The sequence below is a fragment of the Vicia villosa genome, unplaced genomic scaffold (assembly GCF_029867415.1).
Source record: "Vicia villosa cultivar HV-30 ecotype Madison, WI unplaced genomic scaffold, Vvil1.0 ctg.003544F_1_1, whole genome shotgun sequence".
NCBI classification, from domain to species: Eukaryota; Viridiplantae; Streptophyta; class Magnoliopsida; order Fabales; family Fabaceae; genus Vicia; species Vicia villosa.
Window position 1 is genome coordinate 77045 of NW_026706232.1, and position 17993 is coordinate 95037.

The window sequence follows — 17993 nt, forward strand, 5'->3', positions numbered from 1 at the left end:
GGTCAACACCAAGCGTCTTTTCTTAAACAAAAATCTTTTATGCTCCTTCCCCATTTTCAAATTTCCAAAGTTTTCTTTAAAAATAATCGAATTGAATTTGATCTATAATGGATGAATCAAGAGGGGGTTGTACGTACTTGTACAAGTTGCTCTAAAGCATTTAGACGATGGCCGTTAAGCTTTTGTCTGAATGCTTTGATTCCATTAAAGACCCTTAAAATTCAATTTGTCTCACCTTTCTCTACAAAACGTTTTTCTTTATCAAATCGATTTCGGTTTATAATGGATGAATCAAGAGGAGGTTGTACGTACTTGTACAAGTTGCTCTAAAGCATTTAGACGATGGCCGTTAAGCTTTTGTCTGAATGCTTTGATTCCATTAAAGACCCTTAAAATTCAATTTGTCTCACCTTTCTCTACAAAACGTTTTTCTTTATCAAATCGATTTCGGTTTATAATGGATGAATCAAGAGGAGGTTGTACGTACTTGTACAAGTTGCTCTAAAGCATTTAGACGATGGCCGTTAAGCTTTTGTTTGAATGCTTTGATTCCATAAAAAAAAACCTTTTAACTTAGTTCGCAACACTTTTTTCATAAAAGAGCGATTCACACGTCGTTCATTAATATCAAACAACAAAAATTCGTAGTTTTACCCCGAACTACGATTGCTCTGACTTTCCCATTGCACTAGGGAATACGTAGGCACAAGATACAAATGTCTTGGCGAGCACAATAATAAAAAAACAAATTTTGTCCTTTCTCACAATAATTAGAACGCAAGTAAATAATAAGCTAGCAATCGATCACAAGAATAACTAAATGGGTCCCATCGAGTACGATGGAGGTAAGGGGTGCTAATACCTTCCCCTTACTTAACCGACTCCCGAACCCAAATTTGGTTGCGATGACCATCTTTGTCCATTTCATTTCATTTGCTGGTTTTATCAATATTTTCCCTTTCCCATTGGAATAAATAAAAGTTGGTGGCGACTCTGTTCGAAACAATTTCGTGGCGATGATTTTTTTGACCCGCGACAGCTGGCGACTCTGCTGGGGATTACCTAAGAGACTCAACCCTAGTTTAGTTTTTCTTGTATTATTGCTAGCTTTATTTACTTGCTTCTTTATTGTCTTTATTATATCTTTGTTCGATTTCTCATTATTGTGGTTGGAATCTCTTGATTATTGGCGCATGTGAGAAAAGCTCTACACCCGAGCTCGAGTGACACGTAAGATAAGATGGTGGTCTAGTATTAAACTTGCTTGACGTAGTGTCAAGTGGGAGGTACTAAAACCCCGCATGGAGTAGGTCCTTTGAGGAGATGTCTGTGACTAAGTAAGTTATTTACTTGGGCTATGATGTTTTCAATTTGGACCGCCGACTCTATGGACCTTTAGAAAAACCCTAAACCATGACTTTTAGGAGATGGTGGTTTCGCGCCTAACTTGCGTAACGTAACTATTACTGTGGGTATGTGCGAAAACCACACTCAGAATAGACTTCGTTTGAAAACGCAGTTGGATGGTAAGTTATTTGCTAGATGACTGAGTTTTCAAAAGGAGCTTGTAACTCTGAGAACCGCGTCTAGAACCTTTTCAAGATAAAAACCTTAGAATTATCCTGTTGTGTGCTACATTATGCCGAGTAATCGGAATCTTTCTCTATCCAATTGATATGAAATCTACTACCTATGAATCATAAATTCATGCATCCATAAAAACTGTTTTTCACTTGATTTTCAAGGAACTTAGAGGTCTTTATTTGTGAACATCATAGGTTTCATCAAACTTAATGGATCTTGGGTGTTGATGGGGTGAAAACCCTAATCCATTAAAATGGATGATTAATTTTGATGATAACTCGATCGACGCTTTGATCTAATTTTGGATCTACTTTCTCTCTTCATGCTTTTATGTTAAGAATTCAATATCTTGAGTTCCTTGAAAGTCAAATAAAACCAGCATTTGCATATCATGCGTCATGTTGCATTTGGTCTTGCTTTTTAAGAATTATCCAAAGTTTTTTCCGTCTCTTGGTCTTCATAAATCAAGTTGTCTCATCAGTACAATACTCGAGCTAAGAGAAAAATGGAAAATATTGAGCAAGAGATTTGTGAACTTCGAAAGGAGATGATTACTTTAAGAGATGAAGTGCAAAAATTGATCAAGAGTGGTATTGTGTCTTTTTAAGGAAGCATGGACCTATTGCTCAGATTATTTGCCTAAGTAGGGATGAAGACATGGTTAATGGATGCCTGGAAGTTAAGGATGTTCCTTAAAACACAAGTCCAAATGGAGAGAGTCTTCTTAGATGATTAGTTCACTTCTGCTTTTCATTTTTGTAATCTTTAAATGACTGGTAATGCTTTGCTTGTATGTAAGAACTTGTTTGTTTTTGAATGATAATGACAATACAATGAGTATGTTTGTCTTGAAGTAATCCATTCGTATTCACTCATAAAATGTTTTTCTGCATTAAGACATCAACTTTCCTTTCTGCCTATGCAACTCTTGATGGGAGGATGATGAAATTGAAAGAAAAAAAAAAGAAAAGTTTCTGGTTGTATAGTTTTGAATAAAACCCTGCTGATGATGTAAGGCATTGTTTCAAATTCCCAAACACTGGAGATATAAGGAAGATAATCCCTCGTTAACCCCTTTTGAGCTTTGAAGTAGGAGTTTCTTTTCAAAAAATAAATAAATAACCCTCAAAATTTTAACCTGGGGCAGGGTAGTCTTCAGTTAATTTCAAGTGTTCAAAATTTAAAAAAGGTGTGCACCTATGGACTAGCTAAAATGGTTATCCCTCATCTACCAAAGATCGAGTCAGTCACAATCTTTTATACAAGTCAAAATGACTTATGATCACACGATTTGTTCAAAAAAAAAAAAGAAGAAAAAAAGAGAAAAGCCCGCTAAGTCAGTAAATTGAAAATAAAGGACTTAGGCAAAAATTGGGCATCCCGCTGGACCGTCAATTCATTTAAAAGAATATGTCCAGGCAAAAGTTAGGGAAAACAAACACGAAAAATGAAAGGATTGCAAAGTAAAAATCCTAATCAAAAGAACATATTCGTGTGACTATGAGGAAAAGAGGTGACTGTTACTCTAAAATCTCATTGGTTCCTTAACTGTCACAAGTTCGTCTTTTTAAAAGGATAACACTCATGTTAAATTAACTGATTGTAGGATTGGAGAACATCACGGAGAATGGGTGGGGACAAATAAACTTTGAGCCTTTAAATCTTTTTTTGAAAACCGTGAACCAGACCACGTTACAACCCTCAAAAGTCCTAATTGAAGCAAGGTTTATTTCGAAAGCGTACTTTGATAAGATAGTGTTTTCTGACTCCCATGAGTTGCGTAAAGATCATTTTTGGTATCACTTATGCATGATGTCTTTCAAAAACCAATGACACATCTTAACCAGTGATTCATTCACAAAGTGTTGCGGCAACTGTTCAATAAAAACTTCAAGACTTACATGAATGTTGCATTAGAATTATCATTTTCAACATAAACATTTTTTTGCTTGCTAACATTGCTTGATATTAAGGAAGATTACATATAAGCATCAATGATTGAACTTAATCTTTTGAGGTCTGAAACTCTATTGAGAATTTGGAGAATCATTTCAAAGAATGATCACATCCAGGGGCATGTTACCTGAAGACTTTAAGCATGGGAAGGTTGCTTTCCCAAGTGATGCTTTCACAGTTTGTTTACCATTATGGGGAGAAGTTTGAAGTTTTTGTTTTGCCAAATACAGTCAATCTGGGGCAGTCACGTCGAGATTCGACGAATCTCTCCAAGAGTTTGAAGATACTGGGGCATTTTGGATGCTAGGTTTTCTGTAAAAATCCTCTTGAGATGTTTTCTTCTAATAAATCGTCCAACCGGGGCAGTTACGTTGAGGTTCGACAAAATCTCTCCAAGTGTAATCATGTTCTTAAAATGACGACGAAAGGTTTTTCTTTCAGTTTGTGAACACACAAGGAATGGTTAAATCTCCAAATACAGAGCTGAGCAGTCGCTCAAAACAGGCTATCATCATGGCATGGTTTGCAGATATTCGCATGTAGTGGTTTTTGGATGTGTGATTTAATGTCCCCTAATTGAACACTGAATTTGAATGATCCCCAGTGATCCCTAAAGTTTGTTTCCATCTCTTTCAAGGTGGAGTTCATGATTATTAATATTAGGAGGTTGGACTACAAACTTTGCTCCAAATGTGTGTTACCCTCCCACTAAGAGATTCAAGTGTGATAACAAAATTTTGCTCCATCAGTGACTTTTGTCATCCCCAATGAGGCTTGCCGAGTATTTGATTGTGTTATGAAATTTCGGTCATCGCCAGTACATATATCTTTGTCAGTTTTGTCAGCATATACATGACATGCATTCATTCATGGCTACATCATCCATACCTACATTATTCATGTGCATACGCATTTCTTGATGTTTCTTTTTTTTACCTACTTCATTAGGTCGTATCTATCTCCAAATGATATGCGTCTTCCCTGAGCGGAAAAGTGTATATCCATTCTAAATTCTCCACTGAGTTTATCCCTCGTGGGAATGTTTTTCCTTAGCTTTCCTTTCCATTTTGGATAGGATAAATCCTTAGATGAGATTATTCCTCATGAGGAAGAGTCTTGGTTGACCGTTTCTCTCCAGCTTATTCCTGGACTGATTTTTGTCTCTAATCATTTAGACCTCTCAAATCAATGAAATTTGGATCAAAAGTGTATTTATTTTACACCTTTGATGAAGACATTCCTGCATCTTCAAGTAAAAAGTCGATGTCCAGATGAAGATTCCTGTACCTTCAATGAAAGTTGGTATTCAGATGACAAGATTCCTGCATCTTCAAGTAAAAAGTCGATGTCCAGATGAAGATTCCTGTACCTTCGGTGAAAGTTGGTATTCAGATGACAAGATTCCTGCATCCTCAAGTAAAAAGTCGATGTCCAGATGAAGATTCCTGTACCTTCAGTTAAAGTTGGTATCCGGACGACAAGATTCCTGCATCTTCAAGTAAAAAGTCGATGTCCAGATGAAGATTCATGTACCTTCGGTGAAAGTTGGTATTCAGACGACAAGATTCCTGCATCTTCAAGTAAAAAGTCGATGTCCAGATGAAGATTCCTGTGCCTTCAGTGAAAGTTGGTATTCAGATGACAAGATTCCTGCATCCTCAAGTAAAAAGTCGATGTCCAGATGAAGATTCTTGTACCTTCAGTTAAAGTTGGTATCCGGACGACAAGATTCCTGCATCTTCAAGTAAAAAGTCGATGTCCAGATGAAGATTCATGTACCTTCGGTGAAAGTTGGTATTCAGATGACAAGATTCCTGCATCCTCAAGTAAAAAGTCGATGTCCAGATGAAGATTCTTGTACCTTCAGTCAAAGTTGGTATTCAGATGACATGATTCCTGCATCTTCAAGTAAAAAGTCGATGTCCAGATGAAGACTCCTGCACCTTCAATAAAAGTCGATGTCCAGATGAAGACTCCTGCACCTTCAATAAAAGTCGTTGTTCAAATGAAGACACTCCTGCATTTTCAAGTTTCTTTACCATCAGTAAAATTTGGTAGTCCGCCTTCAATAAACGTCGGTGTATCTTTTGTTTCTCTACCAGTGAGGTATTTTCCCTTGTAGGTTTGTAATCTCTTCTCCAGTGGAGTTGGATTCCATTCCCAAAGTGGGTTTGGATATCCCTTTGTTGCAATTTCTTCACCAGTTGGGTCGCTTTGTCGTTATTCCCCTCTGGAGTTCATTTGTCTTTTACTTTGTTTCTCTAGTGGTAGTTTGTCTCTTGTGACACCATGTACCATTAAATTCCCTCATATGCATTCATAAATATCATATCATAGACATATTTGCAGTTCTTAGGGCCAAAAATTGTGTATTCTTATATTTAAGTCCCTTCAATCGCGTCGAGACGAAGATTTCAATCTTCATATCTCTAGGTTGAAGACACTTAAATAGGGGCATCTGTCATACCCCAATTTTTGCCCCATACATTTCATTCCACTATATCATTTGCATATGATTCATTCAATAAGGCATGGGTACAAAAAAATCAGCGTTTTGTGCAGAATTAGGGTTTTGTTCCTACCAATTTATTTCTTCATCATTGAGCATTCAAAGTCAGAGGATTATGGTACATTTCATCATGATTGAGTTTGCTAAAATTCAACTGAGGATCATTTTCATTTCAAGGCATTTTCATCGACTAGAAGAAAGGTATCAAGGCAATTATTTTGGAATTAAGATTGAAACATAGCATGAAAGTTTACTGGATGCAATATTGTGAAAGAACGAATCTCGATTCAAGGTCTGAAAGTCATGATTTATCAACGTTAAATTTGAGGCTAAGGTAAGAAGATCCATTCATGTAATTCCTTGGTATATAAAGTACAAATGAGCAAAGGAATGTATGGTAAAGTTACAAGTACCAAAATTCATCACATTGTTTATAACTCATTCAAGACATTATTCAAATTTTCAAGTTGCATTCAAATATGTCACCAATTACCATCCAAGGTTTACTAAATATAGTTACAATATATTATGGTGTTTCATTTTTGAAGTACTATAACAAAGGGATTACAAGAGAGTTCATGATAATCTAATCCTAGCCCTCAAAATTTTCCATTCTCCAAACATCTTTCATGCTCATTTCCAAAGGCCTTGTTCCACGCTGCATAAGACCTACACAAATAAAAAAAAAAAACAACAAAATCAGCCCAAATTCAAAAGAAAAAGAGAGGGAAAATGCAAACATGGGCACATGAAAATTCACAAAATATTGCACAAAATTGGCAAAAACACAAACTGCCATACAAAAGTACACTGCATTCTTTCCCAATCAGTTTCCAAACCTAAACATTTCTATCCAACCCTAGAATTGTCCCCAAACCTAGAGACTATATATTACACTGTTTCATTGAAGGAAGGGGAGGCTCATCTGCAAGCCCTAGCCGCAGCAGAGACCAAACAACCAAAAACCATCAATTTGTTCATCATACCAAAAGAAACAAATCTGCAGAAATGGTAAAAAGGAAGAACACAATGCTCAGTTCATATAACACAGATTCATTGAAACCCTAAATATTTTCATCATCATTTTCCATCAACACAAAACCCTTCAGAAATGTAGAAGAGATTCAGAGATAAAGAAACTAGAAGGATCTCACCCTGTTTTCACCCGATTCATAACTGTTTTATCAACATCTTCATAGCCAAACTGACCTCCACACATTGAACAAACCTTCATTCAAAAAACCTGCAAAAAATATCTTCATTCTCCATTAAAATCATAACCTAAACCTCACCTTCAACATATCCTAACCAAAACCGCAACACAACACCTACTAACACCATAACTTTCAATCTCAACTCCCTCCATTCCTTACACCTTTCAATCACTCAACTCAGGACTCACTCAAATCCAACCCTCTGAAACTCAAACAACAAACCTCTCACAACTCATTGTACACACAACACAGCAACATCGCAATTCGCAGAAGAAGAAGAAGATTAGCGCAAGGCATACGAAACTAACCTCGAAGCAGTAGCTGGAGTCGCGTGAAATCGGTAACCCTTTTGTTACGATTATGTGATCAGTCTTGAAGATCTGTTTATGTTTTCTTGTTCTTCCCTTTGACTATTATGCTGCTTGTAACTTATAACTTCATACTGAATTGCTGAAACAATTTGGGAAGGGATTTGAATGGGGTTTAAATCTCATGCTTGATTTCATTTAGTTTTTGTGTTTTGATTAGAGGCGAGAGGGATGTATTCGGTTAATTGTTGTTGTAGCCATAGCAGAGAGATCGAGATAACGATAACGAGAGAGATAGAGTCGGAGAGTGTGAGCGGTGAGAGTGCCGTTGAAGGAGAGATTAGGGGTTTTCAAACCTAATCGAATCCTGTTTCTCAGGTTTTAGAAGGTTGGGTTTCGGATCCGGGTCAGTCCGACCGGGTCACCCTGGGTCCAACCTATTTTTGGGCCTCACACTTTTCCTTTGGGCTTTACACCTTCAACTCAAGAGATAAACCCCCTGGCCCATATATTCTTTTTAGTGTTATAATAAGTAATTTATTGAATAATGATAAAACAAAAGCACAGTTTTTTTTTATTTATCAAAATAAAAAGACCAAAAATATTATGTCTTTAGATGTATGTTTAGAAATTTCTTTCAAAAAAATATTTCAAATGATCATTTTTTAAGTTTCTTATCTCTTATAAATAATCTTGTTAGAATTGTTGCACAAATTGTTTGATATATTCTTGTAGATTTGATCTTGTGTTTGATTATTATTTCTCTTGCCAATTGCTTTAAACTTTATTCCTTTCTAATCAAGATAAAAATGAATACGCGATTAAAATCTACCTTTCAAAATAACTTCAAACGCTTGATCAACATCAAGTTTCTTTCCCGTTACGCTTTATACTCAAAACATGTCATGACAAAAAATATTGGTCAACACCAAGCGTCTTTTCTTAAACAAAAATCTTTTATGCTCCTTCCCCATTTTCAAATTTCCAAAGTTTTCTTTAAAAATAATCGAATTGAATTTGATCTATAATGGATGAATCAAGAGGGGGTTGTACGTACTTGTACAAGTTGCTCTAAAGCATTTAGACGATGGCCGTTAAGCTTTTGTCTGAATGCTTTGATTCCATTAAAGACCCTTAAAATTCAATTTGTCTCACCTTTCTCTACAAAACGTTTTTCTTTATCAAATCGATTTCGGTTTATAATGGATGAATCAAGAGGAGGTTGTACGTACTTGTACAAGTTGCTCTAAAGCATTTAGACGATGGCCGTTAAGCTTTTGTCTGAATGCTTTGATTCCATTAAAGACCCTTAAAATTCAATTTGTCTCACCTTTCTCTACAAAACGTTTTTCTTTATCAAATCGATTTCGGTTTATAATGGATGAATCAAGAGGAGGTTGTACGTACTTGTACAAGTTGCTCTAAAGCATTTAGACGATGGCCGTTAAGCTTTTGTTTGAATGCTTTGATTCCATAAAAAAAAACCTTTTAACTTAGTTCGCAACACTTTTTTCATAAAAGAGCGATTCACACGTCGTTCATTAATATCAAACAACAAAAATTCGTAGTTTTACCCCGAACTACGATTGCTCTGACTTTCCCATTGCACTAGGGAATACGTAGGCACAAGATACAAATGTCTTGGCGAGCACAATAATAAAAAAACAAATTTTGTCCTTTCTCACAATAATTAGAACGCAAGTAAATAATAAGCTAGCAATCGATCACAAGAATAACTAAATGGGTCCCATCGAGTACGATGGAGGTAAGGGGTGCTAATACCTTCCCCTTACTTAACCGACTCCCGAACCCAAATTTGGTTGCGATGACCATCTTTGTCCATTTCATTTCATTTGCTGGTTTTATCAATATTTTCCCTTTCCCATTGGAATAAATAAAAGTTGGTGGCGACTCTGTTCGAAACAATTTCGTGGCGATGATTTTTTTGACCCGCGACACTAGGGTCCTCAATTGTACTAACTTTAAATCGAGGAGATATGGCAATACTTGCGCATATGTCATTGGGATCGGATCAAAATCTCTTTCAGGTGCTTTCGGTTGATAATGGCGCGGAGCATACCCTCGTTGCTGATGTTGCTGAAAAGGAACATTTGGTATAGTCACAGCGGCTACTTGTTGATGAGCATGGCTTTTGCCTTTACCATAGTAAGCAGCACTCGTTTCACCTTCTCTTTTCTTAGCAAACCCATTATATGGCTTCTTTCCACCAGCCCCAGAGGAGGAACTAGCTGCACTTGGATTCTGTATTCTACCAGCCTTAATTCCACTTTCAATTCGCTCACCAATCATAACCAACTCGGCAAAACTTGAGGATGCAGAGCAGGCGGAGTAGTATTGACCCTCCAGAGTGTTGGTGAACAGGTCCATCATTTCTCTTTCCAACATAGGTGGCTGGACTCTAGCCGCCAACTCGTGCCATTTCTGTGCATATTCTTTGAAGGACTCATTAGCTTTCTGGGATAGATTCTGTAACTGAGTGCGATTTGGTGCCATGTCAACATTATACTGATACTGCTTTATGAAGGCATCAACCAGGTCTCTCCAACTTCGGATGTGAGTTCTCTCCAACCTCATATACCATTCCAAGGATGCCCCAGTCAGGCTATCTTGGAAAAAGTGCATCAACAGTCCTTCGTCCTCAGAGTATACATGCATTTTGCGATAGTAAGCTCGAACATGTGTCTTGGGACAAGTATTCCCCTTGTATTTCTCAAAATCAGGTACTTTGAATTTCGGTGGCACACGAACGCCAGGAACCAAACCCAGATCACTGATATCCATACCAAGTCCTTGGCCTTCCATTGCCCTCATCCTCTCTTCCAGACCTCTAAACATCGTTCGAAAGACAAAAATACTTTGTATGCATCCGCACAAGGATCATTACAAAGTTAATTTGCAAAGGTATTTTAAAACCACATACAAGCATTTTAAGGCAAGACAAACGATTCAAAGAAGTGAGCTAAGCAACTAAGAGCCCATGGATAACCATGGATACAAAGGGTGCTAACACCTTCCCTTTGTATAACCTATCCCCTTACCCAAAATCTCTTAAAGGTCTTTTTCTGTTTCTTTTATAAACCTTTCCTTAATTGGATAAAATAAAAGTCGGTGGCGACTCTCTGATTTTCAAAACTCAAAAGCAAAAGAAGAGTCAGTTTGTATCTCACAAAACCGAGGATCACAGAACTGGCGACTCTGCTGGGGATATTCAAAAAAAATTTCAAAAACAAAATGTTTTCAAAAGGGATTACCTTAGAGATTAGGCCATTTCGATGTTTTCAATTGCTTGTCTTGTTTGTTTTACTTTTCAAAAGGTTTGTTTGGGTATTTACTTGTGTGAAAGATTCTAACCCGAATCTCGAGATACCTTAAGTATGTGACAATAGACCAAGGAAACTGTACGACATGTACCGATATAGTTGATCTGGTAGTCACCGTTAGTGCGACACTTTGGTTTATACTGATATCCCTTGAAAACGATCAAGGAGTATGTTAGGCTTCTGAAGTGTCACCAAGCATTAATTTGCCCTAGAACCTTAAGTTGAACTTGACTTGTGGCCTATTAAGTGATTAACTTTGAAATTGATCGAAGTTAGTTATCCTCGAGGAATATTTTTGATCGGCCGTCCGAGTGCCGTATTAAGATGTTGTCTCCAAGGATCATAGAACCCGAATACTATTCTAAGACAGGTTTTAACCAACTCAACTTCAGTGGGGAGGGTATCACATATCAACCTCATGCAAGCCTTTGAACCTAAGGCTATTGTTTGATTTGTTTGTGTTTGCCACATGTTTGACATCATGACATCATAAGCATCATAAGCATATCATTTTTCACTAATCATTTCAAGGATCAAAGAGTTTACCTTTATTGTTGCAGGTAATGGCTCCCGCTACCAGAGATTATGTCCGGATCAACGTCTCAACAATACCATCTGAGCTTAAGGACTTAATATCAGAATTTCCCGGAAATGCTCAATTCACTGAAAAGCATGGTCACCTACTCCATTTGGTTACCTCAAAATTTGAAGAAGACATGATACGGGTCCTGTTCCAGTTCTTTGATTTCGAACATCATTGTTTTACATTTCCTGATTACAGTTAGTACCCACTCTGGAAGAGTTCTCTGAACTAATTGGGTTACCTGTTCGAGATCGATTACCTTTCACTGGTTTAGAAAAGATTCCAAAACCAGAAATCATTGCTGCTGCCTTACATTTGCGAAAGTCAGAAACAGAGTCTAATTGGGAAACAAAGAGTGGAGTCGAGGGTTTGCTTACTAAGTTCTTGATGGAAAAGGCCCGATCATTACTAAAAAACAGAAGTTACCTAGCTTGTGAAGAAGTTGTGGCTCTTTGGGTTTATGGGTTGGTTTTATTCCCTAATCCCGACCATTTCATAAGTGTACATGCTATCAACATTTTCTTAACCCGCAATCCGGTGCCTACTTTGCTGGGAGACATCCTGCATTCTCTACACACTCGTACCATGAAAAAACGAGGAACTCTTATGTGTTGTGTACCACTACTGGCTAGATGGTTTACCTTACACCTTCCCCGATCAGTATTGAGAAACGAACAAAGGATGCAATGGTCTCGCAGGATTATGTCTTTGTCTCATTCAGATATCCGATGGAACAACTTCTTTCAAAGAGACATCACTCTCATTGACCATTGCGGGGAGTACCCTAATGTACCACTCCTTGGCATTAAGGGAGGCATCACCTACAATCCCTCTTTAGCTTTACGCCAATTCGGATATGCACGAAGTAATGGCCCTCATGACATGATTATCCGTGGCATTGTGTTCGACTACGAAGATGATTCCCAAAGGTATCGACGAAGGTTTATACATGCTTGGGACAGTGTCTACAAAGTAGAAAGTAAGACTTTAGGTCAGTGGAATTCAATTCCCATGGAGCCTTACCTTAAATGGGTGCGTGCCCGTGCACAAAAGTTAATCATGCCATATCCCGCTATCCTACCTGTGACTATTGAACCAAAAGTCGAAGGGGAGGAACCTCGAGTTATTCTACATCCGGACATGCCAACTGACCTGAAAGAGCTGCTGAAATCTTGGGTTCAGCTAAAAGAGGAAAGAGGCACCTTCAAAGCATACTGTTAAGACTATGAGGGAAAAGTGTTGGAACTCACCAGACAACTCCATGAAGAACAACAGATCAATACATTCTTGGGTGCAAAGAGAAAGCGTCCGTGGGAAGCTTGAAGGATTTTTTTTTATTTTCTTTTATGCTCTATCTTGTAAGTCCAAAAGAGGCAAAGTTCAAAAAAAAAAAAAGAGAAAGAAAAAAAAAAGAAAAGAGAAAGAAAAAGAAAAAAAGAAAAAAAATGTTTGACTAATAAATGTTTGTTTTTCTTTTTTAAAAAATCTAAATTCTAAGATCCTTGAAAACATTGCATATGCATCTCATTCATAAACATTGCATAACAGGTTCGCATAACGGGTTTCTCATCTTCTCGCTGTTTATTACAGTTAGAAAGGATGGAATCTGAAGCAAGCATCAAAAATCTTGAAGTACAAAACGCCCAAGTTCAAGTAGCAATCTTGGAGCTAGCAAAAGGGCAACAGGAACTGAAAGCCCTGATGATTAAGAAAAAGAAGAAGCCCAAGGGATCTATAGGTTTGAGCCACCTAGTAAGGAAAGTTAAAATCCCAGCCAGGAGACCTAAAAATGCGCCAATCCCTGAATAGGTCGGTGAAGATGACCAAGGGGACAATCACAGCAACCAGGGTTCTGCCAAACCCTCACTCTCCCCTGACGAAGAAGATTATCCCTCTGAAGACGAACAGGGTGATGATAAATACCAGCATTTGGAAGAACGCATGAAAGCTATGGAGATACAGAAAATACCTGGTTTAGACTTTAACGACCTTGGACTTGTCTCAGATATTGTTATCCCTCCAAAGTTCAAAGTTCCTGTGTTTGCAAAGTATGATGGAGTCTCTTGCCCAAAACTGCATATAAGGTCTTATGTGAGGAAGATATTACCTCATACGGCAGATAACAAATTATGGATTCATTTCTTCCAGGAAAGTCTGTCGGGTACTCAACTCGAGTGGTACTACCAGCTGGAAAGTACAAAAGTTCACACCTGGGGAGATCTGGCTGCTGCTTTCTATAAACAGTATCAGTACAACGCTGACCTTGCTCCAACTCGTACTCAATTACGAGGCATGACTATGGCACCAAAAGAAAGTTTCAAAGAGTATGCACAAAAGTGGAGAGATCTAGCTGGAAGGGTTCAACCTCCCTTATCTGATCGCGAGCTAGTCGACATGTTCATGGGCACTTTAACTGGCCCATTCTATAGTCATTTGCTGGGAAGCTCATCATCAGGTTTCACTGACCTGATATTAACTGGAGAGCGTGTCGAAAGTGGCATTCGAAATGGAAAAATTCAAGTAGGCTCTTCCTCTGGTATTGCAAAGAGACCCATCAGTGGGAGAAATGAGGTCAATACAATGCATAATCAGAAAAGTCGCAAAAGTGAACATCACCAATCTGTAGGGGCTGTCTTGATCTCTGCATCTGCACCTCAAAAAGATCAACCGCCAAAGTATACGCGTCGGCCCGATGCACCGAGAAGGAACTTCACTAAAATCAATATGCCAATCTCTCAAGCATTGCAGCACTTGTTAAAGGCAAATCTGATTATATTGAAAGATCCTCCGAAGAACGTTAACACTTCATCTCCTAGTTATCGCCCTGACGCGACATGTGCATACCATTCCGATTGTCCAGGACATGACGCAGATCACTGTTGGGCTTTGAAAAACAAAATCCAAGACATGATAGATGCTGGGGAAATTGAATTCGATCCTCCAGAGACTCCAAATGTCATCACTGCACCTATGCCAAAGCACGACAAGACAGTTAATGCTATCATAGACACTGTTTATATCTATGATGTGAGAGAATTGTCAACTCCCCTCCTTGAAGTTAAAAGAAAGCTAATACGAGCTGGTTTCTTTCCAAGTTGTGACCCTGATTGCTTTTATTGTGCACACCTACCCAATGGTTGTGAGAATTTGAAAATAGGAATCCAAAAGTGGATGGATCGCCGTGTCATTATGTTTGAAAGGCTCCCTTCTATGGACGATTTATGCGAAGTTTTTGCAAACGGGATGAGAATAGAGGACGTCTCAGTGGTTTCTAATATACCATTGAAAATTCCCACCAAAGCTCCCTTTAAGATTTCTGCTGCACCCAGAGTAGCATCTGTAATCATTACCAATCAAGCTCCATTTCCATATTCCACCGACAAAGCTGTCCCGTGGAAATATGACACCGACATTTATGTCCATGGAGTTAAACAAGAGGAGGTCGTAAATCCAATTGTTGATAATATTGTGGGGACTAGTAAGATTACGAGAAGTGGAAGGATCTTTTCGCCAGAAATTTCTCCAAATATTGCTACTACTCCAGTCCAGGTCCCGATTTCTAATCAAGATACCAATGCTCGAGGAAAGGAGCCATTAATTGAACCAGCTCAAGTACCTATTGAAGTCCCTGTTGAAGATCCTTCGAGGCAAGAAATGGAGGAAATATTGAAAATCATCTGCAAAAGTGATTACAATATTGTTGAACAACTGGGGCACACTGCTTCAAAGATCTCAATGCTATCTCTGCTAAAGTATTCAGAAGCTCATGCTAAAGCTTTAATGAAATTCCTAAAAGATGCCCATGTACCACAGGAGATTTCAGTCGATCAATTTGAAAATTGTGTTGCTAATCTTACAGTGCACAACGGTCTCGGTTTCTCCGATGCTGATTTAACCCCTGCTGGGAAAAATCACAATAAAGCCCTGCACATCTCTATTGAATGTAACGGCACCACTTTGTCTCATGTACTGGTAGACAATGGTTCCTCGCTAAACGTGTTACCAAAAGTAGTGCTGGAAAAACTTGACTTCGAAGGAGTTGTGTTACAACCAAGTGACGTGGTGGTAAGAGCCTTCGATGGGTCAACAAGAACAGTTTATGGAGAAGTTAAGCTCCCAATCATAGTGGGCTCTCAGATCTTTGATTCTACCTTTTCTGTGATGGATATTCATCCAACATACTCCGGATTACTAGGACGCCCTTGGATACATGGGGCAAATGCTGTAACTTTTACCCTGCATCAGAAGTTAAAATATCCAGTAAAAGGCAAGATCGTCACAGTCCATGGTGAAGAAGAATATGTGGTTAGCCACCTGAGTAACTCCAAGTATGTTGAGATGGATGGAAAGTTCATTGAAACCCCCTGCCAAGCTTTAGAGGTGGTCTCTCCAGATGTCTCTACTGCCAAACACATTTCTGCTAATCCTGCTACAAAAATAAATCCAACTATGGCTTCTCTCAAAGATGCAAAAGCTGCAATCAAAGAAGGTGGTTGCACAGCATGGGGACAACTCATTAATGTGCCTTACAAATTTGACAAGCTGGGTCTGGGCTATGCTAATGGAACTCAGAAGAACAAACAAAGTCTTCATTCTGGAGGGTTAATGACACATTTCATCAGCCAAGAAGTGAATGCTATTGAAGACGATGGAATGATCTTGAACCATATTATTCAACAATATCCAAATGAAGTTCCACCCGTTTCCAAGGAAGTTTGGGACACTTTAGGAGAACCAAGTGGCAAGTATGACTTTATGGTGAAGTACACTGCTCCTCCGAGTTTTTCGATTGCCATCGAAGATATTGTCCCGACTGGATGGGATAATCAGTTCGAGGATTACAAAAGTCTCACAAGTTCCATTACTGAGCAATACCAAAGTCCACCTAAAGAAGTTTGGGATACTTTAGGAGAACCAAGTGGTAAATATGACTTTATGGTGAAGTATTCCGCTCCTCCGAGCTCACAGGTCGCCATCGAAGACATTGTCCCAACTGGATGGGAAGAACATTGCGAAGAAAATTTCACTCCTGAAGAAGCCTGGGAAATACCAAATAACGAGGGTTATTTTCTGTCAGAGTACACTACTCGGCAGAATGCACAAGTCTCTATCCAAGACGTCATTCCGACTGGATGGGACAGCCTTATCGAGTATCTCTCTCAACCCACAGAGATACCTCAACCTGGATCCTCATATCCAACAGAGTATCCTGCTTATCCTGAAGGATCAACAATTCATCTTGACACTAAAGAAGTCAATGTTGTGGGAGACAAAGAATACAACTGCAACTGGGGCAACTGGATATTCCCCGCTCACAACAATGGATTGAACAACTAGGAAGCTGAAGATGTTATCTCCTTTGATCAGGAGTAAATGCATTTTCCTGTTTTCACTGTCTATATGTTCAAAAATAAAAATGGTTCATGTACTATCGAACCATGAGCTTGAAAGCCGTGTGCCTTGCCCGAAGCACACTGGTCCTTTTATAAGGGTTTGTCATATCATGATCATATGTTCATATAATAAAATCATGGGACGTTTGCATATTCAAATTATTGCGATCCTTTTTCTTCATTTTGTTTTCAAATAGCTATGTGTTCTTACACACACCCACATAATAAATGCAGATTCACATTCACTCTGGATCCTATTGATAACGATTCTGCTATTGCCAATCATGACTTCGAAAATCCGATCTACCAAACTGAGGACGAAAGTGAGGAAGATTGTGAAGTACCTAGGGAACTTGCAAGGCTGTTAGAACAGGAAGAAAAAACTATACAGCCGCATGAAGAACCAATTGAGGTTATCAACCTGGGCAGTGACGAAGAAAAGAAAGAAGTCAGGATAGGGGCTGATTTAGAAAACAGTGTCAAACAAAGACTGATTCTAATGTTACAAGACTACGTTGAGATATTCACCTGGTCTTATGAAGATATGCCTGGTCTCGACATGGATATTGTGGTCCATCGCCTGCCAATCAAAGAAGGTAGCACTCCAGTTAAACATAAGCTGCGAAGAAGTAGGCCCGATATGTCCAAGAAAATCAAAGACGAGGTTGAGAAACAGTTCAACGCTGGCTTTCTAAAAGTTGTGAGTTATCCTCCTTGGATAGCTAACATCGTGCCTGTGCCTAAAAAAGACGGGAAAATCAGGATGTGTGTAGACTACAGAGATCTGAACCGGGCAAGCCCCAAAGATGATTTCCCTTTACCTCACATTGATGTACTGGTTGACAATACTGCACAATGCAAAGTATTTTCCTTTATGGACGGATTCTCCGGTTACAATCAAATCAAGATGGCACCCGAAGACATGGAAAAAACAACATTCACAACACCCTGGGGAACCTTTTGTTACAAAGTGATGCCCTTTGGTTTAAAGAATGCAGGAGCAACGTATCAGCGTGCAATGGTAGCTCTGTTCCATGATATGATTCATCAAGAAATAGAGGTTTATGTGGATGATATGATTGCAAAGTCCAACACCGAAGAAGAA

General features: G+C 38.6%; 1 long non-coding RNA gene across 1 annotated transcript; it reads right to left on the minus strand.

The window, feature by feature from the left end:
• Positions 1-6459: 6459 nt before the first annotated feature.
• LOC131641168 (uncharacterized) lies at positions 6460-8062 on the minus strand. Its single transcript, XR_009295442.1, has 2 exons — positions 7572-8062; positions 6460-7292 (listed from the first exon to the last, which is right to left on the minus strand). It is a non-coding gene; the product is annotated as an uncharacterized LOC131641168 (long non-coding RNA).
• Positions 8063-17993: the final 9931 nt, after the last annotated feature.